The sequence below is a fragment of the Serinus canaria genome, chromosome 3 (assembly GCF_022539315.1).
Source record: "Serinus canaria isolate serCan28SL12 chromosome 3, serCan2020, whole genome shotgun sequence".
In the NCBI taxonomy this organism is placed as follows: domain Eukaryota; kingdom Metazoa; phylum Chordata; class Aves; order Passeriformes; family Fringillidae; genus Serinus; species Serinus canaria.
Genome location: NC_066316.1, coordinates 111,240,163 through 111,266,872, shown reverse-complemented (window position 1 = coordinate 111,266,872; position 26,710 = coordinate 111,240,163). Strand labels below are relative to the sequence as shown.

General features: G+C 43.7%; 1 protein-coding gene across 11 annotated transcripts in view; it reads left to right on the top strand.

Annotated features, from left to right (window-relative positions):
* The window catches only part of HMBOX1 (homeobox containing 1), a 118,596-nt gene that overhangs the window by 14,939 nt on the left and 76,947 nt on the right, over positions 1-26,710 (top strand). The window contains exon 1 of one of the 11 annotated variants that reach the window (XM_050972506.1): positions 9,467-9,489. The exons of 9 other annotated variants lie outside the window; for them this stretch is intronic. The gene's annotated coding sequence lies outside the window, so the exon portion shown is untranslated. Of the gene's footprint in view, positions 1-9,466; positions 9,490-26,710 lie in introns of those variants that run through there. One more of the 11 variants, XM_030235392.2, reaches the window with a different exon arrangement.

Genomic DNA, 26,710 nt, shown 5'->3' with positions numbered 1-26,710 from the left:
GGGGAGCATGGGTGTGTAACTTCATGATCTGACTGGAATAAGGGATAGTTTTGATGAAAGTGATGAGGGGAGTGTCCAAAGTTCTGAGCCAGCAAGGCCCTGCAAGTGCTCACCCCTGGCAGGGAGGGAGGGCAGGACACAGCTTGGATTCCTGATGGATCCAGAAAAACACACCTGGCTGTGTCCAGAGTGGCACAAACCCTGTGAATAAGGGCAGGGAAAATTTTTTCTTCATTTTGGGCACTCTCCAAACATCTCTTGGACCCTCAGTTACTGTTTAACTCTGGCTCTGTGTACTCTTCATATGCAGGGACTAAGTCTGTTGTCCTTTAGAAAATGAAGGTTTTTTTTTGACCTGTCAGTGCCTTTTTGGTGTGGATGTGATTGCTGTTTGCCTGTCATTTCTCTAACTTGTAAAGCTGTCTCCAGTGTATGCAGTTTTATATCCCATTAGCTCGCTCTTTCTCATCACACAGCACTGTAATCATCTGTTCTCTTTCTACCCCCAAATACTGGCTTTAAATACTGTTTTCTAAAACCCTTCCTCCTAAAAACTGCTGTGTGACATTTCCCTTGCATACAGTGATATATGTAAGACTTGAACAAAGAATTTCATACTTATTTCATTGTAATTTTTTTTCTAGATAATGTATTTGATAGTTGTGCTTTCTGGAGCCTCCTAATTTACCTAAAAGGTTATTTTTTATAGGGGATGTGTAAACACACTGTTCCAAGTGCTGTGCAACCGTGGTGATTCTTCAGTGGGGGGAAGGAGCTGAAAGCAAAGGAAGTTCTGTGAGTTGTATCTCTGAAAGTGCAAGGGTTAATGTTTTTTTCTTGCCAGTTGTTAAGTCTGTTTCCTGCTTTCACTTTAATGTCTGCATATAAAAAGATTTTGGTTTCTTTGTCCCCTTGCACTTGAACTAGAAACTGTAATCTATTTGTGGTGCATGGTAGAGAAGTTATTTTTTTAGTACTTCTGGTTTAACAGTTTCTCTGTAGAGAAAAAAAAAAATCAGATTGAGGCATCCTTCCAATGAAACATAAAATGAGAGGATTGTGATATCTGAATTTAGCAATGCCTCTGCTAATAGGACCAAAGATGACAAACCAGATTGAATAGTCCCTCATCCCTCTGTTTTGGAGAGAGCCAGGCTGAAGAGAACAATCTGCAAATAAATAGCTTAGAATGACATTTGCATTTCTCCTTGTAAGAAGTTGGTAACAGTTCTACAAGGAATGGATTGGAAATGAGTTTTCTTAACCTGTAATGAGTAGGGAGCTTAAATTTCATTGCTGCTGAGGATTTCTAGCCAAAGATTTCTGTTTTACAGCTGTTATTAAAAATTTATGGGGCAGCTCGAGATCAAAGCAAATATATATTCCCTTTATTATGTAAACTTGGTTTTGTGCTACATATGCATTGCATCTATATTGTTTAGGCAGGATTTTTTGTTGTAGCAGAGGCAAACAGCCTTTACATGGTGCAGTTATATCCCAGTGACTAATGGTGGTCTGATTCTCTCTCTTCATTCCTTATTTCCCAAGTAACTCAGGTAACTGACGTGCTGCACTTGCCTTGTTTCCTGGTTGAAATCTTCTCTACTGTGCTTCATACTGAGGTTTTGTTACACCTTTTTTTTCTGGTGTTCCACATAACCCAGGTTTAGGTTTCCCACTGGTGTGCTGAAGGACTTCCTTGGACTACCTTTCACTTCTTAAAGCCCAGACCTGAAAATATTTATAGAGATATTTAGCTTTATGGGGTGGATCACCCCACAGTCAGGGCTTTTGGCTATGAGAGGTTTTCAGGAAGGGGGTGGCCTGGCTTTTGTGCCACACTCCAGGTACTGGGCTCCTTATAAATGCCTTCTGTTCATTCATATTCCTTCTCTGAATATCTTCTTTTTGCCCTCCATTCCCACCTTCCTGCACATGAAAGCAATATTAGCATCTTTTATCAAATTTTTGGAGTGAGACTTTTTTTTACATGTTAGCTTTGAGAATATATTGGTTGTCAATCTCAAATTTTACCAGGACCTGCCATCTCATTTTCAAAGTGAAAGCTTAGACACGAACCCTGATGGTTCCAGTTGGAGAAGATAACTGGAAAACCTAAAAACACAGGATCATTAAGGTTGGAAAAGACTAAAGAGATCAATCCAAGCTATGACTGATCCCCACCTTGTCACCCAGCCTAGAGCCCTGAGTGCCACATCCAGGCCTTGCTTGGGCACCTCCAGGGATGGGGACTCCAAACCTCCTTGGACAGCCCCTTCCAATGCCTGACCACCCTTTCCGTGAGGAAATTCCTCCTGATGTTCCAACCTGACCCTCCCCTGGCACAGCTTGAGGCTCTGTCCTGTTGCCATGTCATGGTTTCTGAAGGGCTGTGGTTGCTGTACTCAAGCATCTCATGGAGATTCACACATTCCAGTTCTTTTTTGGTTTGTGCTCCTTGTATCCCACTTCTGTCCCACGTTTCCAGCTGCCTGAGCTCTCACATGAACTGCTGGGGTTTCAGCCGTGGATGCAGCTGAGCCCTTGGTGTGCTGTTACTTTAAAGCACTGATAGAATATGGGAGGGAGGGAAGGCAAAAATCTGAAAAGCTGCTGGATCTTAAAGATTAATCAGCCTGGTTTAAATAACAAGCAAAGCTACAAGCAGCCTTTTCTACCCAGCGTGCTTTCTTCCATTGCTTTTGCAAAGTTGTTTCTCCAGGGGAAGATTTCAAGCTCCATAAGACTTGTGTTTTTATATTAGTGTCAGGACAAAGGCTGAGATTATTTGTGTGAATATGTACAAACAATTCCATTACCTGGGGTTCCTTTCACGCTTTTTCCCCGGTGGAATTACGGCCTCATATTGCAGGATGGTGGATCTATTCCTGTTTGTACAGATCTGTATTTACAAACTCGGGCCAGGGAGCTCCTGGGCATGAGCTGAGAGAAGGAGAAGTCAGTGTAAATGACAGCCTGTGACACAAAACCAGCCCTGTTTATAAATATAATGAAGGATATACAACAGTGCTCTCACAAGAGGGGTGCAGGCAGACCTAGGGTTGCTCTAACATGGGTGGTTTGTGGGGTTTTTTGTCTTTTTTTTCATTTGAAGAGCAAATACCTCCACATTAGTGAACAGCTTCCTGCACCCTTTTAACTCACAGATTTGATTCAGTTTTGCAGCAGGGATAGGAGTGATAGGAGCAACCTGAAGATGGGGGCAATTTCCAGAACACATCATCCCCCAACTCTGCATTGGCAGAACTGGCAGCCCCTTCTCTCTTTTTTGGGGCTTTTCAGCTCCTCTCCCTCCTGGGTTTGTCTGCTTCCCCAAGCAGGCTCAAGGGTTGTAAAACTGATAGGGGCAGGGAGAGCAAGGGAAGCAGGTAGAAATGATAATTTATTCCTTTACATTTTCTCCTCTTTTCCAAATTGATTACCAGTTGTGCTTACAAAGCACCATTTACAACAGAAATCAAACCCGAGGGGGTCTCGTTCAGATCTGGATCAAACAGCAACTTTCCATATTGGTGGTACTGACTTGCTGTCTCTTGGTGGACTGTAAGGTATTAGGAAAAGGTCCCTGAAATAATTGCAGCAAATGTGAATGTTCTGTCTCCTGGGCACGTTCTCAAGTGCTGTCAGTGTTGCTGGGATTGTCTGAGAAGCAGAAGCGATGCAGGTTTTTATCAATATTTGTAATTAAGAAAATGTTCTGGCTAAAATGGTGAGTGGTTTTATGAATCTGCTGTGTCTTGTAGTATTAGTGAGATACAGGGTGGCCCGTGGAGCTGTTTGCAAAAAGTTGGACTTTTTTTAAGGTTGAGAAATGTGATCTCAACCCAAGGTAAAGGGAAGAAGTGTTGTACACAGCAGCCAAGGCGGACAGGACATCTAAGGTTGTTGTCAGACCTCTTTGTGCCTGTAAAGTTGATGTGTTTTACCATCATCAGAGGTTGAGATGAGAATGAATAATTTGGAGTATGCTCTGCTGATGGAAATATGTGTGTATATATATATGTATATATGACTCACAACTGAAAGTGTGTATTCATTCATTGAACAGCATTTGATACAAGATCAGAGTTTATGTTTAGAGAGATAAAACAGCTTTTTTATCTCATCCCATGAAAAGCAGAGTGAGAGAGGCAAGAGGGCAGGTGTGGGTCACAGAGAGCAGCTGGAAGCTGGACTGGATGGACTGGTTGTGGTCCTTTGTGGGACAGTGGTGCCCAGGAAAGTGGTGCTCCAGCATTCTGCCTCTGTGGCAAAGCAAAATGTCAGCAGTGATAAGTGATGGAGGGAGAGATTTCGTGCTGGTTGGACATTTATTAGGAAGGATTTTTGCCTTAGAGAGGCTTAAATCGTGATATCCATCAAAGAGTGGTTATTAGATCACCTGGCAAGCAAGAGAAAATAAGGAAAAACAAGAAATTGTGTTTTCTAGCACTCGCTGTCCTGTTGCTTCTCTAGTCATGGTTTTTTGGGGAAAATTGTTTTTGCTGAATAGTGGATTCTCAGACAGGCAGTTAAGGGAGAAGAAGACTATTGCTTTTATTTGAAACATCTTGGAAAGGAAACAGTCTTAAAGGCAACAATAAATGTTCTGGCATAATGCAGACTAAACCATCCTTAAAACAAGTCTATATCCATCACTCTGATATACTGGAGTCCCAGTCTGCTGATTTGATGTCAGGATGATGAATTATGACCTTTTATTATTTATTTATTTCAAGGTTTAGTTGCAGACTTTATAAAAACATAAAGTAGGTCGATTTGGTTGTGAGGTTTATGGAATGGCTGGGAGAAGCCTATGGTTTTGGAGCACAAGTGGGTGGCTTCTTTTCCTGTATTTGGGTTTATTTTATATACACCCAAATGCATTTGTATTTACATAAAATGTATTTCTATATACACACGCCTTATACCGGGTGAAATTACAACCAGGTGTAAATTACTTTTACTTCTGTACATGGCAGTGGTTAGAGGTCAATTTGTGGGTGTTGCCTCCTGTGCTCAGCAGGGCTCCTATGTGTGGAGATACAAATTTAAGCTGATAGGGAGACAATTTCAGATGAAGCTTGCTGAGGCACTCACAGTGACACTTGGGTTGTGCAGATTTATTTAAATTGCTCTGAGGTCTGCTTTAATCCTTCCAATTTGTGTAGACAAGGCCATTGGAGAACATCCCTGAAAATACCCTGCAAGTGGTCTGCACAGCAAACACAGTGCTGCAGTTCTCCCAGGCCATTTCAGTGCTGGGATACTATGGGATGTATCCAAACCCCATGGCCAGCCCTGTGTCCCTGCAGATGTGGCTCTTGGCATGCAGTGCTGCAGTGTTCACCTGTGCAAGGCTGTGCAATCATGGAATGCTTTGGGTGGGGAGGGGCCTTTAAAGCTCATCCCATTCTACCCCCTGCCATGGGCAGGGACACCTTCCACTATCCCAGGTTGCTCCAAGCCCCATCCAACCTGGCCTTGGACACTTCCAGGGATCCAGGGCTCTGGGCACCCTGTGCCAGAACCTCCCCACCCTCACAGCTGAGAATTCCTTCCCAATATCCTACCTATCCCTGCCCTCTGGCAGTGGGAAGCCATTCCCCCTTGTCCTGTCCCTCCATCCGTTTCTCCAAGTCCCTCTCCAGCTCTCCTGGAGCGCCTTTAGGTCCTGGAAGAGGATCTGAGCTCTCCCTGGATCCTTTTCTTCCCCAGGTGAGCACCTCCAGCCCTCTCAGCCTGGCCCCAGAGCAGAGAGGCTCCAGCCCTTGGAGCATCTCTTTGGATGCCTCTGGACTTGTTCCAGCAGCTCTACATCCTTCTGCTGTTGGCCCCAGGGCTGGAGGCAGCTCTGCAGGTGGGGTCTCACCTGAGAGGGGCAGAATCTCCCCCTCCCATGCTGCCCACTCTGGGGGATCAGCCCAGGACATGGGGGGCTCTGAGATGTGAGTGCACCCAGCTGGGTCATGTCCAGCCTCTCATCCACCAGCACCCCGAGGTCCTTCTCCTCAAGGCTGCTTCATATTTAGTCAGATATGCATGGAGAGGTTGCACATTACCAGGCCTTTGTTTTAAAATAAAACTCTCAAACAGCTCTCCTGACCAAAAACCTCAAGTTTTTCATCCTCTTTGAGTTTGCCATGTGGCTGTTGGAAAGCTCTGGCCTTGGCTTGTGATAGTTTCGATGTCTCATCTTGGTGTCTCAAATAGAACTGATAGGAAATTTTATCAATTGCCTTATTTCCTCATTTAGACTAAAACCTTCTCTACTTCTTAACAGTGAGTGAATTTCCCCCTAAATTTCTTGACATTGCTTTTGCAGCTTCCTAGCATGGGAGTGACCAACTCTGCTTGCTCACAGCAGTTTAATAATTTCTAAACAACTTCTTGCACCTGTTTGAACATTTCTTTTATACTCCATGTGATACAAAACTCATGCCCAACCCCTTCTAGTTCATATTTTTGGAAGTTGTCAGAAAAAGTGGTTTGATTTTAACTTGTGTGTTTCTTTGTAAAGGAATGAAGCATTTGTTGCCTCAAATATACTCAAGAGCCAAATTCCCCTGGTTGTGCTGTTGTCTTCTCCCAGCATTTTCTTTGCTCCCCTTCCCTCAGCTGCTCAGGGCAGAAGTAGGACTGTCTCCCAGGGAGATAAGATCCATGAAATCCATTCCAGAAGTTCTGTTCCTCCAGTAAATGCATCCCATGGATGTTGCATGGACCTGAGTGTGGCTTCAGAGGGTGGGGATTGTACAAAGTTAACGCTGCAGCACGTGGATCGATGTGAATCAAAGTGGTTTAAAGAGCAGGCAGGAAACTTTGGTTTGAATAATTGATCCTTCCTTCTGTTTTGCACTTGTATGTCTTGGGCTTTGCTGAGAACTTCAGGGGTTTGTAGCAGGTGTCAGGATGTAACCTGAGCGATTACATTGCTTCCTATACATTTATTACATGCTGAATTAGAACATGGTTAATCCTGCATATTTCCCAGCTGATTCCTATTTAAAATCGTGTCAAGCTCCATTTGGATGGAAACTAATTCAGTTGAAAGTGCAGTTTTACTTGATGTTAAGGCTGTGTTACACTTCTGTCAAAATACAGCTTTTCTTCTAAAGTACATTTATTAAATACAGTGAGTCTTGCTAAGCTAAATTTCACCTAATTTCTGGTTACCTTGTCCTTCAAAAACATAGATCTGGCAGAGCTCATCAACTTACCTTATTTTTATTCCTCATTTAAAAGCGAGAAACTGTTTTTCCTGCTTTCTGAATTCCCAGCTGATTTCTCAACTTTGAAAGCAGCAGTCATTGAACTGAGCTAAATAAGCAAAGTAAAAAGAAAATGTTTGTTCTTTTGTACTTGCAGACAAGGATTCTGCTTGAAAGATGGGTTGGCACTTCATCAGACACTGGTTCCCAGTGCTTACCAAGTGACTTCCACTGCTTCACTGCCTTGAGATTCTTCTCCCTCTGAAAATTTTTGCAAAATACGCATCTTAAAATCGTTTTTCTAATTTAAATTATTTCAATTTGGAAAGTAATTTTCAAGCTTTTATTTTTAAACTGCATGACTCTGCAGTGATGCAGATGCACCTTTGCTTGTGAGTATTGCAGCTGTGTTTGTGAACTCAAGGGCACGTGTGGCAGCAGCCCCAGCCCTGCTCCATGGATAGCGTTGAGCTGGATGTGGGATTGGCATCGTGCTGCTGGCTGGGGATTGGTGAACACACAGCCCAGCACTGCTGTGCCTGCTCTAGGACCTCATATCCCACATTTGGGTGCCCTTCTGACATCAGCCTCTCAGTGGGATGGGGAGCCAAGGACTTGGGAGTCACTGAGTTATGGAATCACAGAATGATTTGGGGTGGAGGGGACCGTAAAGCTTAAAGACCTTAAAGACCATGGGCAGGGACACCTTCTACTGTCCCAGGCTGCTCCAAGCCCTGTCCAACCTGGCCTTGGACACTTCCAGTGACCCAGACACAGCCACAACTTCTCTGAGCACCCTGTGCCAGGGCCTCTCCACCCTCACAGGGAACAATTCCTTCCCAATATCCCATCTAGCCCTGCCCTCTGGCAGTGGGAAGCCATTCTGTGTCCTGTACCTCCAGTCCTTGTCCCCAGTCCCTCTCCAGCTCTCCTGAAGCCCCTTTAGGCCCTGGAAGAGGCTCTGAGGTCTCCCTGGAGCCTTTTCCAGGCTGAACATTCCCAGCTCTCCCACTGGCTCCAGAGCAGAGAGGCTCCAGCCCTGTCCAATCGGGCCTGGAACAGTTCAGGGATGGGGCATCCATAACCTCCCAGGGCAACCTGAGGTGATGCTGTCCTGCAGCTGCAGAGAGGAAATGTCCCCTGCTGGACACACAAACTCTGGGTATTGCCCAGGGATTGAGTATTTGAGTATTCCAGGGATTTTTTCCTTGAGGGGAAAGACCCTGCAACTGAGAATGTATTCATGGCATGTCTGGACTTCAGAAATACCTGAAGTATTTTACATTAAGAGCTAAGAGTGAGCTCTTAATGTAATGTCTGTGTGAAGGCCTTCAGCTGTTTCAATGACAGAGTTTGGTTTGACTTCTTTGTTGTTCCTGCTCTGAAGTTTTTAAGATGAGTCTCTGGAAGATTGGTGGGAAGGAACTTCCTGAGTTGTTCCAGGATCCACGTCCACGCCGGTGCTGCTGGCTGACAGCACTCTGCTGGCTATTTTGAGCTCGTTTATCTTTGTAGATAATGCTTGTCCTGGCATCATTCGTTGCACTCCTTTAACTTTTAAAGGCTCTAAATGTGAGTTAAACATAGACCATCTACTTCTGAATCCTTCTTTTGTGCTCATGTGAGACATTAGAGGCAGCATTTGGGTGGGAAGGGACCTTAAAGCTCATCCTGTCCACTCCCTTCCTTGGGCAGGGACGCCTTCCATCATCCCAGGTTGCTCCAAGCCCTGTCCAGCCTGGCCCTGGACCCTTCCAGGGATGGGGCAGCTTCTCTGAGCATGTCCTTTTCCTGAAAAAGCAGTGGGACTTTGGCAGGTGGCAGAGCTGTAAAGGTTAAAATTGGAATTACTGTGTAGAAGAATAATTTCTTATTCAGAAATGGTTTAACTCTGCTGAAGGCAAAGCAGGCAAGTTTCCCTGCAGTCTCTTGAGCAGGAGCTCTGCTTGCAAAAAGAGCATCCTCAACAGATGCAGCTTCTGTGCAGTAGTTAAAAATAAACTGTGAGCAGTTTAACAAGAAAAAAAAAGGTTGAGAAACAAATCTGGGCATCAGTTTATGACAACTCTGGTTTTCTGAGTGCATTGGGGAGTGAATTTTTAAGATCTTGAGGCAGGAAGTGTCTGTACACAGCCATAAGAGCAGCTTCTGCTTTCTTTTTGGGATATTAACTTTCCTCTTTCTTAGGTCTGGGCTGTTTGCTCTCCTGAAGGGAGCTAAGCTCCATCTGCCTTTTAAGAATGGGGAAAATGCTGTTTGCTACACACAGGGATTTCAGGTAGGGTGTTTTTAGTGGGTTGTCCAGGATGGATATTTTAGGTCAGCAGAATAATCTAATATTTATAAAGTTTGGGGGTGGGGGTTTTGGTTTTGTTTTTTGTTTTTTGTTTTTGTTTTTTTTTTTTTTTGGTGTTGAACAGAAAAGTGCCTTTAGTATGAACTGAGATTTATCATCTAAAAATGTTGTCATTTCCTGTTGCATATTTTATTTACCAATTACTGATAACTGAATAGATCATGAAAACAGATTTTGATAAAACTCCTTCACTAAAACACAGAGTATTTGTTTTCATTCCTCCCCTCTTAGTTTGAAGTCAAAAGCATAAAGCTGCTTAGGATCAATAGCTTCCTGGTTTTCTTAGGAAGAGAATTCTTTTTCCTCCTGTGTTTTTTTGTCCCACATGTATGTTGGAGATACCATTTATGCTCTGATTCTGAAAATGCTGAAGTATGCTGGTAATCCTGCAAAATCCACTTTGAATCTCCCAAGTGGAAAAGCTCACGCAGTCAGGGCTGGGCCTTCTCTAACCAAGAACTTTACAGCATGGTAACTTTAGATGGAGAAGCTGCAGCACTATTTAATCTTTAAAGTACTGTAATACTTTAAAATGTATTGTAATTGGATCAAACTGACCAGGATAGAGTTATTGGCTTTGTGCTGTTGCATTAAAATGTTTGCTTTTAAAAAAGGCTTCTTGGTACTCGAGACAGTCATGTTTTTGTGTATGCCAATAAAATAGGTAAAAGCACTCAGTGGTTATTCTCTGTTTTTGAGAGCTGTTATTTGCATAAAATGTGCAAGCAGATTGTTTGAATTCTTAATAAATTCCTGTGCTTGAAAATTCATAGAATGCCAGAAGGTTTGGGTTGGAAGGGACCTTAAAACTCATCCCATTCCACACCCTTCCATGGGCAGGGACACCTTGTATTATCCCAGGTTGGTCCAAGCCCCATCCAACCTGGCCTTGGGCACTTCCACGAATGCAGGGGCAGCCACAGCTTCTCTGGGAAATCCATTCCAGCCCCTCACCACCCTCACAGGAATTCTTTGGCTTCAGTCTGTATCATCCTGCCATCCTTTGTGCTCTCACCTCCTTCCAGCTTCTCCAGCATTTCCTTCCTTGTTGTACCTGGAAGCAGAAGCTTCAGGAGAGAAGGTAGAACCAAGGGGAAGAGTTGATATTTTAAAGGGTTTGGACATTATCAGAATGACTGGAAAATTCAGGAGAAGAGTCTGAGGGTGAAGAAAACGAGACAAAAATGATGGTAGCTGTGAAGGATTGCACAAATCTAAAATAGTTTTTGTGGTAAAGACTAAAGCAAGCCAGGGAGGACTGGCAGGAAAATCCAGGTTTCATGAGATGAATAGAATCATACAGAATGGTTTGGGTTGGAGGGACCTTAGAGCTTGTCCAGTTCCACTCCCTGTCATGGACAGGAACACCTTCTAGAAATCCCAGGTTGGTCCAAGCCCTGTCCAGCCTGGCCTTGGACACTCCCAGGGATGGAGCAGTTCTGGGTAACCTCTGCACTGCCTTCAGCAAAGGCAGTTTTCCTGGAGTGAAGGAGCTGCTGCACTTTGTTAATCCCTGCCTTGCTCCCGTGATCAATGCAGGAAAACAGCCTGCTGTGAAAATTTACCACCAGAGATCAATAAGCCCTGGCTACCCAACTGTATTAAAGGGAATTGATGGGCTGAGGGATCTTGTAAACACTTGTTTGTCCCATCAGCATGTTTGTGTGTGTGGTGATGGGCAGGATGTCTCCAGGGCCCTGGCAGGGGGATGTGGCTCCGGCTGCACTCGGGATTGCTGCGGAATCGCCTCCGTTTATCTTCTAAACCACTTCGGCTGCCCCAAGATGATTACACATCAGGAATGGAAATGTTAGGGCTGATAGGGAATTTTATAAATTTTTAAGTAAGGACACACAAGCTTTATTTATGCTGGCTGGATTGAGATTTAGAGAAATACCAGCTAACTTTGGCCCCTAGATGACATTTTAAGGGATAAACGATCAATGTTATGCAAATGAGTGAATTGATCAAAACTGGTGATTTAAATCACTTTGATTTACATCAGCAAGAGGGAAGCTTTGATTTAAATCATTGATTTTAATCTTGTTTTGGGATTGTACTTTCATTATTTTCCTAAAGATAGGTTGATTTTCATTGGCTGGTAACTATTGGAAGCGTGTTTATTCACAAATAGGTACAGCTCTTAAGTTAATTCCTTCATTTCTTTCTTTGGGCAGGAGCAGGAATGCTTAGCTGGTAGGGGAAGTGGGGTAGGAACATGTCCTGAAGCAGGTACATAATTCAACAAATCCTCATTTAAATTCTGTAACGTTTACATTTATAAATGAACAAATTATTCCTTATAGCTGCCAAAGAGGGCAAAAGTGCTTTAGCACTTGACTCTCCTTCACAGTGCTTTGCTGTAGTTTTCACCAGCCAGGACTGGGATTTATTTCCCTTCCTTTCTTGCCTTCCAAAACACAGCAATAGTTAATGCTGCTAAATGTTTTCCATGTCATTTTAAATAACATTGTACTAAGTTTAGGTTTTGGAGTAGTTGATAAAAATTGTAATGTAACTGCTAAAAAAGTTAAAATACAATTCAAAACTTTTTTTTTTTTTTTACATCTTGCCTTATAAATTCTAATATTAATTCGGGTAGTTTCCTGGTTTGTTTTTTTTTTTTTGATGGTGAATGTAATCCTGGTTTAGTAGTCAAGTTGAAAAATTGCACTAAGCTATGGAATACATATTGAATTTCTTATTTCCTCTCTGAAGGATTTCAGCAGCAGATTTTTAAAATTTGTGTGTGGAGTGTGTCTCACAGATGAGTTCAGGTGGTTTGGTCACTGTTTAAATTCCCCGAGTGAATGAGGCAGGCAGATGCTGCTCTGTGTTTTTGTGATTAAAACCAAAACTCTTTCACACTTGTATCTTTTGGTTCCTGGGCCACCAGATTTGCTGCAGCCTAAGAGCAGCTTCAGTGGAGATGGAATAAGCACAGACAAGAGATCCTGGCCTGTTTAGATTTTCTATGACACTTTGTTAACATTGATGGGATGATGATAGCTTTGTCTCAACTCTAAAGAGCACCTTAAATCCTTTGGTAATTAACTTTTTGCTTATTACTCTGCATCCTCAGCACTGTGTAAATATTTATGTTTAGGAAAAAAGGCAACAGTTTGAAGTGTTGAGCTGATATTTCCCATCTTCAACAATATCAAACCTGTGATGCTGCTTAGAGTGCAGAGCCTCTGCTGAAAGTTGCCAGCATTTGGGTAAAAGATACTGCAGGGCTTCCCTTTCCCCCTCCCAGAAAAAGAAAATTAATTCTTTTAATTGTACTTTTTGACTTTTGTAGCACTTTAAAACAAACTCCCTCCCCATGCTGATGAACCAGCACTCCAGTTGCTGGATGTGCTGCCCTGTAAATCAGGGCAGAAGTGAGGTCCCAACGTTTTGTCACTCTCAGTTTCACTTGAGCTCGGTATTGTCAGGTCATTCATTTGCTGCTGTTTGTGTTCCTTGGTGATGGGGTGATAAATAGCTGTCCCTGCCATCACTCAAGTGGCTTCTGCTGGAAGTGACAAAGTGATGCAGGAACCAGGCTCTTGCAGATGTTAAGCTCTGCTTAATAAGTTAGAAAACACTTAATTTTTTTCTGATGAGGACAGAATGCCTTTATATGAATGCAAAATGCTGTTGCTGCTCAGATCTGTAAAACTGGAAGGGAGAAGTTAATGGTCTGTATGACCTTACACCTCTGGGTGCTTCTGTCCTACATCCTAGATTAGGTTTTGATTCTGAATCAAAAAATTCCACCCATATATGACTGCAAATCATAACTTAGTGGCTGAGATGGTTTATATGTTGGAATATCCCTTTGCAATAAAAACAAGTTGGGATGGAATAGAAATGTCAAATGGTAAAGGGAAATGAAGTGGGAAGAGCTGTTTCCCCATACTTGTAACACAGAGAGTGGTAGATATAAAATGGAGTGGAAGGATATCCTTCAGGATATGTGCCAGCCTGGATAAGAAATGAGGATTTCTTTTACATTGCTGTGAAACACTTGATTCTTGGTGATGTTTTGTGTCTGGTCTCTGGAAGATGTGGATGTGGGAGCTGCAGTCATTGATCCCTGCTCATCAGCCCCTGTAGATGCAGCTCCTGGCCAGCTGCAGCACACACTTCCTCTTGCTCAGCTGCACAAGCAAAGTGAAACCGGATGGGAATGTGGGGCAGGAACAGGACTGGAAACAAGATGCTGTGAAGTTCCTGTAGAAGCTGAGAATGTGGCAGTAAAAGGATGGAGAGATGAATTCTGGGAGGATTCCTACATTGGAAGGAAAGAGCAGGGGCCTTTAAAGTGAACCTTTCAAAAACCCACCCCACTTGCCAAGAGTTGTGCAAACCCACCCTGGAAGTTTCTTGTAGGGAAATGAGGAATACGAAGTTTTCTCATCTTCTGTGGGCAGTACAAGAAAGAGTCAACCTGATTTTCAGCAAGAAAAGGATATTAGGAAAATAATTTCTGTGCTGGACTTCTGAAATAGCTCACTTGGGGAGTCTTAATATTCTAGTTGCTGTTCCCTGAGTTGCCGTAAGCTTTTCCTGCCAGTAACTTCATCTCAATGCAGCAACAGTTATCTGTAAAGTCTAAGTGATCCTGCAATAAAAGGGCCTTCTTAATCAGAGATGGTAACGTCTGAGACAGTCAGTGCTTTCAGCATTGGCATCCTGTTCTGCTCAGGCAATCCCACGTAGGAGGAAGACAGACACAAAAAGTGATTTGGCTGTAATGCAGCAAAACAAATTCTGGCCAAATTGTGGACTTGGAGTTAATGGGTACACAGTGTTACTCTGCAAGTCTGCAGCTCTGCCTGGAAATCAGGGGCAGTTTTGTAGCCTGTTAACTACTTAGGACTGTTTTGTTATTTCAGGTTTGGCTTCAGCCAGTGAAAAATGGGGCACTTTCACGTCTTATATTTCAAAAATAAAAACGTTTTAAGAATATTAAGGGCAAGTCTTACTCGATTGCTTTAGAGCGGGCGCTGAGGCTGTGATCTCATCCATTTATATGCCGTGTGTGTGTCATCCCCCTTTCTCCCCCAGCCAACTGGATGTTGACTTATGGTGTCACTTTTCTCCTTGTGGATGTGGAGAGAGCTTTTCCTGCCGTTCCATGTTTTACAGTGCATCCACGCTCCTCAACGGCTGCACATAAATTGTGCCCAGGCCATTTCGGAACATCGGATCCTACAGGGTCAGACTGGCTGACGAGCCCAGGAACCAGTCTGTGATGGCAGTAAAAACACTCCTTGCAGAAAGTCAGCCTTCAGCTGGCAGCTGGAGAAGTGGCAGAAGCCACACCCAGGGCTTCAGCTTCTGGGGTTGTTCAACCTGGAGAGACCCTGTGGCTCTGCACAGCTCCCTGACAGGAGGGACAGCTAGGTGTGAGTTGGGCTCTGCTCTCAGGGAGCAGGGACAGGAGAGGCAACGGCCTCAAGCTGCCCCAAGGGAAGTTTAGGTTGGACATGAGGAGGAATTTCTCTGTGGGAAGGATTGTCAGGCTTTGGAACTCCCCAGTTCCAAGATGGCTTGGATTCCCTATCCCTGGAGGTGTCCAAGGAAGGCCTGGATGTGGCACTCAGTGCTCTGAGCTGGTGACAAGGTCATGATGGGTCAGAGGTTGTGTGTGATAATCTTAGAGGTCTCTGTGATAATATTTTCTAATTTAAATGATTTTATGATTTATAGATTGGCAAAATTTGGGCCATCAGGTGTCGTTTCTCTGCCTCTGCCCAAATCTCTCCATTACCATTTTTCTTGATAATCCTTGACCCTCATTCTAGAGCTCTTCCTCCGTGAGCTCTTTCCAACAAAGGCACTTGCTGGTCCTTGCCTGATCAGTCTCAGTCACAAGTAAAAGTGGTTCCAAACTAGTCTTTACAGGTTAAGAGAGTTTTTTAGATCAATCCTCTCTGGCTTTTTGCCAAGGCCTTTATATTCCAAAATATTAAGGCTGAGTAGTCTTTTGATATTAACTGCTGCTTGTTATTTACAGCATCAAATATACCAAATAAATTCTTATTAAGTCAGGGTTTGGCAAAGTGAAGGACACAGGAAGGTATGATGTATTTATTTACTTTACATCTCTCAGCTTTTATTTTTTCACTTCAGATCATTTGACTCCACGAGCTGGAGCTGAAATAAGAGCAAATGTGAACTTTGTGAGGACAGTGGGAGAAGGGCTAAGATGTTTCACTTTCTGCTTTGGATTGTAAAGGAGGTCCTAAAAAAGACTTGTCACAGTTACCCCACTTCTCCTTTTCTTTCTCAAATCCTGAAATGGTTCTGTTGGTGCAAATCCTTGGTGAGAACTGCAGGGCACCAACCAGCACTGTGCAATTATTAACCCTTTCCAGTGATCCAGGTATTTCACTATTTCCATCACCCCTCTCCTGTAGAACTCATTTTGTGTAATCTAGTGCCAGCAAGAGGGGAAAAGCTAAAACAAGTTGTTCCATCCCTGGGAGTGTCCAAAGCCAGGTTGGAGGGGGCTTGGAGCACCCTGGGATAGTGGAAGATGTCCCTGCCCATGGCAGGGGGTGTAATGGGATGAGATTTAAGGTCCCTTCCAACCCAAACCATCTCAGTATTCTGTGATAATCAGGTTTCTTTTTTTTTAAATACAAAATCAGTCTAGGAAGATCCTTCTGTTTTGACTATGAGATGAGAACTCATAGCCACTGACTTTTGTGCTGTTTTGTTCTCTAGAGGAGCTTGCAGCAGTCTTGCTGCTGTAACTTTGGAATGTCTTCCAGGAGTTGTTTAAATTCTAGGACTGACCTCAGGCAGGGGAATTTGGCTGTGCTTTCAGTGGTAAGTGATGTTTCTGCAGGGGTTAAACTGACTTAACAAATTGTCTCCTTGGGTGGATGATGACAGAGATTTATATAAGAGATCAGTGTGCCAGTGTGCCAGTGCATGATCTTTACTGGGTGTGAAGAATCATAAAGAACTAAGTAATAAATGAAGTTGAAAGTACCCCTTTATATAAGTCAGTGTTTTGGATAATATTCTTAGAACTAACTAAAAAGATAAAAATTCATTCTCCTGTCTCCTGTGCTTGGCAGCAGAATTGTTGGTCAGCAGGAATGTGCAGAACTTTGTGAAAAATTGTTTTTTAGATAATTGCCTGTTGCAGACTGTCTAGAGGAACTCACATTTTATTTTTGGCATATTGCATTAAACAGTAGCTCTTATATTTTAGGTCTGATGTGCTGATTTATGTATCCTCCAGTCCTCTGGTGGACATCCAATTTCCAAACTTGGATACCTCTCTTGAGTAACTAAAATTTTTAGTTCTCAGACAGGAAGAGTGACTTTCCAAGTCAGTACCTGTCCAGCTCAGAGAGAAACCATAAGGTGATGATGGGGATGGATCTAAAACTTGCACAGAAAAGGCTTTACACTCATTCCTACCTGGATTTTGGGGTGAAGACCTTTGGACATCTTGGCTGTCCTTTTGATCAATGTCCATGCACTTGGAGAAGGCCTGGAAACTTAGTAAAGGTTCAGAATCAAAGTGGAGGTCAGGTTTGAATTAAAAATACTGGGCCTTTTCTTTCATTGCCCTTAAAACTGGAAGCTTGTTAACAGCAGCTCATTGTTTTGTCACTGATACACAGGAGATATTGCACAGATATTTTTGAATTTTACTTGGTACAGCCAGTTTTGCAGGGGGAAACGCGCTTCCTTGATGGTGCAACCACAACTCTTGAAATATATTTTGGGGGGATGCTCCTGACTCATCTTGGTACCCCAGCAGCTGGAAATTGAGGTGTGGAAGCATTCACCCCACAGAAAGATCTTGCATTTTTAATTGACATTTATTGTAACTTTAATTAATATTTTAATGACACATGTGTAAATATGGGTTTTTCTCCAACTGCTGCTTCCCTTGTTTTAGAGTGCAACTGAATGGGATGAAGTTAATGGGACCCTTCCATTTATTTGGGTTGAAAATAAAATGTGTACATAAAAATATATAATTACATAAAATTACATTAAAATTACATTAGAATAAAATTTCATAAACACAATTTATGTATTTATGTAATATATAAATACAGGAGTCCCTCCAGGAGTCTGAATGGCCAAATACAAAGAATCTTCCCAGATCTCTGAAACACAGGGTGAGGAATTGAAATGGAAAAATGTGTTTGGAAATGATGGAAGACAGGGCTGGAATAACTCCTGGGGTGGTTTCTGGTTGTCTCCTTCCAACACTGGGATGCAGCTTTGAGCAGTCAGCCTTGCTCTGAGAGGATTCCTTTGAATTTCTGAGCTGGTACCTGGACAGGAGCAAGTGGTCACCTTACAGCTCCTTGGCTGTAGGAAAGGATGGAAAGTTCCTCTCAGGAAAACAGCTCCCAGAAAATGCTGCTGCAGAGGGGTTTAGGGAATAAGCTGTGTTGTGGCTATTCTGGATTAGGGAAAGGTTTAGGGGGTTGAAGAGTTTTTTCTGTGGGTTGTCATTCCAGCAGGTAACACAGGTTGAGTTAAGGAGGGTTTGGACAAACCCTGATGTCAACAGCCCGGTGGCGTTCCAGCTCGATGCTTTGGAATATACAAAATATCTGAATGTGGGGGATAAATTGATGGGTTTAGATATTATTTTGGCCACTTTGCTGCTGCATCCCCCAGCACCAGCCTGGACTTTGGGCTTAATCTAAGCTCAAATGTTTGGTTCATAAACCAGCTGTAGTAGATAATGCATTTTCTTCTTGTTTCTGGAAGTGCAAAAACTCCATAATCAATCAGCTTTGAGAATAAACTGATGGCAAGTCTGCCTGTGTTGAGTACAGATGATTTGTCCCTAATTCTTCCCACCCCTTTACCTTCTGACTGGCTCACAGTTAGCAGGTTTCCTGCAGACATTACCTGCATCCACTTGTATTATATATGGCAAAAAAAGAAAGTTTTCAGAGAAGTTAGCAAGTGAAAATGGAGAATGTAATGGCAGCCAGAACTGCAGCCTTTGCTGCCAGTGACAGCTATAATTATATATGGGGCACATACATTCTAGCAGATCCTTCCATTTAACCACCCTGGTTTAAGCACAGACCAAATTTAGGATGTGAGCTTGGTGACCATGGCACTCACTAAATCTCTAATTCCATCTTCTGCCATTTACTGCCTTTCTCAAATGCTCAGTGAGACTTTTTTTCCCCTAGTTGTTCTATGGAACAGCTTTGATTTTTCTCACTTTGTGGTTATTTTAAGCTTCAGAAAACAATAAGAATGTACTTTCTTTTTTTTTTTTCCCCACTTTCCTCTGTGCTTTTATGAAAGCAGAATCTGTGTAGATAAAGCACAGTTGATCTGTTACAGATTACTGTTTCTCAGTTATTCTTTTGCTCTTGCATATCATGCCTTTATGTAGAAGAATATTTAAAGGTGCCGTGTAGAACAGTGAGATGAAAGATTCTTTGTGCATTGAAGAATTCTGGTGTCACAGGAGTCCACCTGTTCTCCCCTAACTTTTTTTTTTTTTTCAAACAAGTTTATTTAAAGTGGTTTTTAGTGCTTAGAAAAGCTTCTGCCTTTTGACAGCCTTCAAGATTGAAAGGCTGTCCCCACAGGTGGTGGCAGCAGCACTGTGGCCTGGAATTCAGGGCACAGGAGTGGGAATCAGAAGATCCACGTTCTGTTCTCGTCTTTATCTCAGCTGACCTTGAGCCAAGTAGCAGCAGCTGAGGCTCAGTTTTCTGTGGGGAATTTTACCCCAGCTCATGAGGACGTTGCTGTAAAGATTTGCTGCTCTCTTAGGGAAGAAAAGACAAAGGATAAAAACTCCTTGTATCAACATCAAGCCACAGAGCTCGTGTCCAGTCTGCCAGCCATGAGAATAATTGGCAGTTTTCAGGAGAAGATATTACCAGCAGCCCGTGGAAAACCTTGGGATGAGTGGGAGTTCTTTTTGTCTGTGGAAAATTGTCTCAGAGGGGCTAACAAAGCCACGCTGGTATCTTTTGGTGTGTCCTACATGAATGACATCGTGGTGATTTCTGTGGAGAGTTGAGCTGGATCAGCCCAGAGAGCCATTGGATGTAGCTTTGTGTGTCACATCGTGGTCAGTAGGGGACAATTAATGCACCCATCCAGCTTGCAGAGCTCCTCTGATTAAGCACCAGAGGAGTTTTCTTTTTGACCCTTTCAGGCCATCAGCTTAATTCCCAGAAGCTTCAGATTTAATTACCCAAATCATTACCACAGCAGGCGTAGCTGCAGATTTTATTAATGACCATAAAATTACTGAATCCTTTTTAAAATGAGTGTGGATTCCCAGCCAGAAGTTCCCTTCACACCTCAGCTCTAGTGCAGGTGAATCCCACAGGTGGTGCAGCACCTTGGCGAGTGCCACCTTTCTGCACCTGATTTCCTCCAAATTTACCACCACTAGTAATACCCTTCTGCAGTTCTGCCACCAAATTCAGGTGTTCTTGCCTCTCAAGTGGTAGCTGAGCTGAAGTTTTACAATTCTCAGAGCCTGTTCTTATACCTTTAGCAGCAGCCTGGCCTTTACTCCTCTCTGTTTCAGATTCCTTCCACTCACTGCTGCCGTTGTGCCTATCCCTAAAATGTTCTTTAATCCATTTCAATTCCTTCTCCCTGCACAATACTTTATGACTTTGTAAATCAGCCTGAGTGGTACAAAATCAAATGCTTTCCTGAGATCCTGATAACTTATGTCCACTGTTTCACTCTTGTCTAACCTAACGATTTGGTCGTATAATAAAAAGGATTTCAGCAGATTTGTCAGGCATGACCTTCCTTTTATGAATCTGTACTGAATGTCCTCTACTAAATTATGCATTTCCAAATGTTCTGCAATTTTGGCTTTTATCAACACTTCCAATACATACCCACAGCTGAAGCTGGATTTCCTGTTGGAGGATTCAGCAGAACTCTTGTCACAGCCCAATGAAATTCATCAGTTTTTCAGAGGCCTCCATCATACAACTTCACCTTCTTGTCCTCGTCTTACTGAATGGTTCTTTCTGAGGAAGAGTAGGTTTAGATTGGATATTAGGGAGAAATTCTTGGCTGTGAGGGTGGGCAGGCCCTGGCACAGGGTGCCTAGAGAAGCTGTGGCTGCCCCTGCATCCCTGGAAGTGTCCAAGGCCAAGTTGGACAGGGCTTGGAGCAATCTGGGACAGTGGAAGGTGTCATGTTTGGAACGAGGTGAGCTTTAAACCATCTTTTCTGTCCCAGACTATTCTGTGATTCTATAATCCTTGACATTGGAATCAGTATTTTGGTTTCTAGAGCTCTGACAGTCCTGAGTGCTCAGGAAATAACACAGGATTGGTGTCACACATGGGATGAGCTGCCGAGTCTCAGCCCACTCTCAGGTGAGGAGGTTTAGGCCAATAGCTCAGTCTAAATTTGGTCTCGAGCTTCCTAAATAATTTCATTTGAGACTGGAGGTCAGTTCACCTCTGTGCATCCATTTATTTTCCTTGCCTGTTTCCTAAAGAGTATTTTCCATTGCAGACTTGTGTTGTGCTTTTGGCTGAATATGTATGTGTGAGGGGGGATGGGAAACTCCAAATCCTCTGAGTGTTCTTCTTAAAGCCCTTATGTTTGTGCTTATACGTACTTTGAATGTATACCTTGTCACTTGGGCTATGCTTCCAAATCTGGATTTCTCTTGGAGGGATGTTCTGACCCACCTACTTTGCACTGCTGATATATTTAGCAAAGTTTTGCTGTAATAGTCCTCTGGTGCTGTCCCAAAGCTGTCACCTGCTCTGCTGCCTCCCTCCTTCCCTGGCCCCTTCCATGCGTCAAAAGCCACCTGCCAGAGTTCTGCACAGGACCAGGGCAATGGCTTTGAACTGAGAGTGGGTTTGGATTCTGTGTTGGGGAGAAATTCTTCTCTGTGAGGGTGGTGAGGCTCTGGCACAGGGTGCCCAGAGAAGCTGTGACTGCCCCTGGATCCCTGGAAGTGTCCAAAGCCAGGTTGGATGGGGCTTGGAGCAGCCTGGAGGGTGTCCCTGCTTTGACAGGGGGATGGAATGGGATGAGTTTAAAGGTCCCTCCCAACTCAAACCATCCTGGCAGTCCATGATTCCTTGTCCCCAAGCCTGGCTCATGCAAAGCAAAGGTGCTGCTCAGTCCTTTGATTTAGAGTGGCACAGGAGGGTCCCAGCTGGATCTGCAACTCCCTGACAGGAGGGAGCAGCCAGGTGGGGATCAGACTCTTCTCCCAGGTAAAAACAGACAGGACAAGAGGAAATTGCCTCAAGCTGTGCCAGGGGAGGTTTAGATTGGATCTTAGGAACAATCTGTTAAACAGAAGGGTGGTCAGGCATTGGAAGGGGCTGCCAGGGAGGTTTGGAGTCCCCATCCCTGGAGGTGTCCAAGGAAGGACTGGATGTGGCACTCTGTTCTCTAGACTGGTGACATGGTTGGGATCAGTCACACCTTGGACTCAGTGATCTTGGAGGTCTTTTTCAACCTCAGTAATTAGGGATTCTGGGATCCCAGTGCTGGAGCAGAACATCAGGGGATGGAGTATTTGTTAAGACTACAGGGAATGGTCTATTCTTTAGCCTGGACTCAGCTTTTAGAGCACAAGCACGACTAGAACTCTGCTTGGGTCTGTGTCTGCCCTGTATCTGCTGCTTATTGAAGGAGAAAATTTGAGTTATGGAGCTACTTAACTTAAAATTACAGAAGATGCTCAGTGTTATAGATTGGCTTTTCTTTAAAAAGCCAGGTTCTGCCTCCCTCCTCCAACCTTCCTGTTAGATGTCATCCAAGATGGATTCCAAGTGCAAAAAAAAAAAAAAAAAAAAAAAGGAAAAGAAATAAAGCAAGTGAACCTGCAGCAAGTGAATCATTCCTACTAAATTTAAACCACTTATTATGGGGAGGGAAAAAAAAAAGAGAGAACTCGGATTACAGGTTTAGCAAGCATGAGCACATACTTCAGCGTGTATTGCTGGATTTGCAATTGCCAAACTACTGATTTCTTGGAACTCTGCTATTAGCATTGTTAAGCAGTGTTCCAGACAGTCACTCCTATAAATCCTGTTAATATGTTAAGCAGGAGAAGGCCTTTGAAAGAATAATATTTAGCTGGCGAGTGATCTCCATTTGGGTGTGTGGTCTGGGCTAAGGTAGGGGAAGTGACTGTGCTTGCTCTTGGAATGTGTGGCTGGAACATCCACTTGATGTTTGCTTGGATGTTACTGCCATTTCTAGTAGGTGCTTGGGAATATTTTATTTATTTTTGGGAGAAGAGTCTTTAATAGGGGGTATGAAGGAGCCAACAAGAAAACTGTAGAGTGACTTTGGTCAAGAACCCGAGGGACAGGACACAAGGAATGGCTTCCCCCTGCCAGAGGGCAGGGCAAGATGAAAAATTGAGAAGGAATTATTTTCTGTGGGGGTGGGGAGGCCCTGGGATAGAATTCCCAGAGAAGCTGTGGCTGCCTCTGGATCCCTGGCAGTGTCCCCGCCAGGTTGGACAGGGCTTGGAGCAACCTGGGATGGTGGAAGTTGTCCCTGCCCATGACACAGAGTGACACTGGACGGGCTTTAGGGTCCCTTCCAGAACAAACCATCTTGTGATTCCATGATTCTCTAGCTCTTGACTTTAGAATTAGTATTTTTGTTTCCCATAGCTTTGAAAGGACTCTGTGCTCAGATCAGGGGACCAGCAGTTCAGCAGGGTGGGTGTCACACATGGAATAAGTGTCTGAGACTCAGCCCAGTGACCGATCAGTGAGTTCCAGCCCCCTGCCCCATGCAGGGCCAAGTCATCTCTGTTCTGCATGAGTCACTGGGTAGAAACAAGATGAAGCCTCTGGTTTAAAGTCACCAGAGCACAGTTTCACCTTGGACTAAAAGCTCATAAAGCTCATCCTCTCCCTTGTGTCCGCTGCTCCGTGTTCCTCTGCAGGGTGGCAGAGCCCCTGAGGCTTTCTGGCAAAGCTGTGAAAAAGGAAACTTTGATCGGTCTCTTTGCTTGCCATGGATAATTCCTGTAGAGGGGAAGCTGATCAAAGTCCAGGTCAGCTGGGAGGAAGAAGAGGGGAAGCAGAAAAGGACGGTGGAGCCACAGATCGATATTTTCAGCACAACAGGTTGACAAGGGCACGGGGTGGAGCGGGGAAAGGGGACGTGTTTGATCTGTGCTGCTGCAGTGGGGACATGTCTGCCACAGCCCAGCCCTGCTCCAGCATCCCTGGCACACTCAGGATTCTCAGATAACTCCTCATGTTCTGAGTGAACAACAGATGGGTGCCCTGGGTGCCCTGGGTGCCCTGGGACCTCCAGCAGTTGTGAGCCGAGGGCAGACCCTGATGACACTGCCCTGCTCTCAGCCTCCTTTTATGGCACAATTTTTATGTAGACTTTTTTTGGAGGTGAAAAAGAGCTGCATTCTTATTTTATTACAAGTAACTGAGAGCTCATAGCATTTTTCAGAACACCATTTTATATTTTGTAAAGTTCCTACCAAGTTTATTGTTTGTACAGCATTTTATCACATTCCTTTTTGGGAAAAAGTAATGATGATCTTAAATCCAAAGCCTGTTTTAAAACAGATAATACTTAAATTTTATGCAGTGAATTTGCTATTGTCAAGCAATACCACTTTCCTCCAAATACTTTTTCTTGTGCCATACAGCAATGCAAAAATAAAGGATTGTGAGGCATGACTTGTTTCTCTTGCTTGTTCCTGGTACAAGTGATGGCAGATACAATTCTGGTTTCTTTTTTGGGTCAGCAACTTGGTGTAGGTTCTTGAACTCAATTCACCTGATGTGCTTCTTGTATTGAGCATCTTCACTGGATTGTGTAGTTGCAGTTCTCTGTTCCTGCCAAGGATTTTACATCCATGCAAATGCAAATTCCAAGCGTGGTGGGCCACTCTGTGAAAGAAAATGCAGCTTTTGGAAGTGATCCCTGATTTGGCACAGGAAAAGTTAAAATCAAGTCAAATAAAAAGGAAATCAAGTTTGATTCAATCAACACTTTTCAAAGCCATTGTCTTGCAATTAATCTCCCTCTGTCAAGGACCCAGTGCCAAGTGCAGTTTCTGAAATTCTGAAGAGGGTTTGGGGCATCTACAGAGGTGTTCCCTGGAGAGTCGTGGATGAAGGAAGTCCCTTCCTGTCCAGTTGGATTTCTTGGAGCTTTTATATCTTCTGCAGTGTCCCTTGTTGACCCTACCCTTTCCCACACAGAATCTGTGAGTTCCTCTTCTTAGTGGACACCTGAATCCCCTTTGGGCCAAGCAGTCTGCACTGGAGGTGGATTCATGGCTTGCAGAGGTTGTGCTGGGCCATAGAGCACCTCACTTCGCTAGGCATGTCCAGGGCTCCTGTGTCCCTGTATCCCTCACAGAAAACTGCCAAGGTAATTAGTGTTAATTGGATGGTTTTTGAAGGAGCCTCTCATTTATTTGGTGTTTGGACTCAAGGACTTGGCAGTCTCCCATCCATCAGTTTTGTTGGGATGAAGGAATGTTCCTCAGAGTGTGTCTGGAGTTCAAGGTGCAAACCCTGCTGGTGTCATGTAGGGGCTTTAAATCTTAGTTCCACTCCAGGGCCTGGCTTGCATCTTGTAGCTCTGTGGGAGTCAGGTGGCTCCTAATTCACTCTTCCTCCCCCATTTCAGTGGTCAGAGGGATCTGAGGTGGCTCAGAACCTGTTTGATCCCTAAGGAAATGGAGTTGTAGCAGTCATTGGCTTTCCTGCTGGTCAGGAGTTTGTTCCTTGCAGCCATTCTTCTGCTGGTGACATTCACATGTCATTTCAGCTGGAAAAACCAATTCAAGTCTGGTCTTTGATTCCAGGCAAATTTTTAGCCATGATTGGAGGGGTTAGCATGCAGCAATACAGGAGATACAGGAGTGTAGGTGGTTGGGATGTTAAGGCTGGAAGCTCAGTTGTAAGCAATAACCAAAGTACAGCCCAGGTGCTCTGCTCAAATGGGTCTGCAGAGGTGGCTTGGTGACAGAATTTCATTTCCAGCTGCCATTAAGGACAAAGCAACACTAAATAACATCCTTTTACTGGGATTGCATTGCTTTTGATGGATCCCTGGGACTTCTGGTGCAGCTCAGGGTCCTTTCACAGATGGTCATTTCTGCCTTTCTGGAAACCTTGGAGTTTGGAGAACTTCATCATGATTTTGTGACCTCCGTTTTTCTGTAGTGGGATCTGTTGCCAGTCTGCCTCAAAATGGAGCCTGGCCTCTGCCTTATGCTCTAGGAAGTTCCAGTAAATCTGGGCAAGGAGGTTTCTTTTGCATGGGATTTGGGAGGTAGAAGAAGGGAGAAACAGTTTTGACTGTGATCCTTGGCTAATTGTCCTGTGCAGATGTACTGTGGGGCATATTGTAGGAGCAATCATTTATTTGCTTTTCTACATTTACCTGTAATAAATGATAAGCTGTGGCTGTATCATAAAAATGAGGTGTTTGTTTTCTAAAGGGGAAAGGTTTCTGCCTGTGTTTTCCCTTCAGAGTTCAGAGAAAAAATAAGATTCCATAAAAAAAAATTGTAAACTCGTTAACTTGACAAGGAGCTGCTGCATTCCCTCACCATAATCCCAAAATATGGCCTGCTCCAGGGTTGTACTGTTAAAGGTTTGGTAAACAACACAGTCACAGTAAGAATGAAAATAGCAGTGGCTGGAGGTGACTTCTGAGCATTTTTTCCAAGGATTTTTGTGTTCAGGAAAAGTGTTTCCACTCACTGACTCAGGTTGCTTGGAGAAAATGAAGTCTCAAATTTTGAAGATACTCAGGACATGGTCCTGAACAACTGTTTTTCGTGGCCCTGCTTGAGCAGGGAGCTTGGATAAAAGGATTTCCATGTGGAACTGGATGCTGCAGGAGGTGGCAGTGCCTGGAGAAGGTTCCTAGCCTTGCTTCCCAGGACACAAATAAAACACATCCTTGAGTCATATGGCAGAGCTTTTTTTACTTTTTTTTTTCTTCCTAATATGCCTATTTTGGGAAAATGGGCTAGAGAGTCCTAGATTAGCTCCAGTATTTTGGACATTAGTCCTACTTTGTGCGTGTACCCAGAAGAATTTAAGTTTTGATATAAATGCAGTACCTGGACTTTTAAAAGTACTGGGTAAATAAGTGCCTGTCTGAACATCTCCCAGGA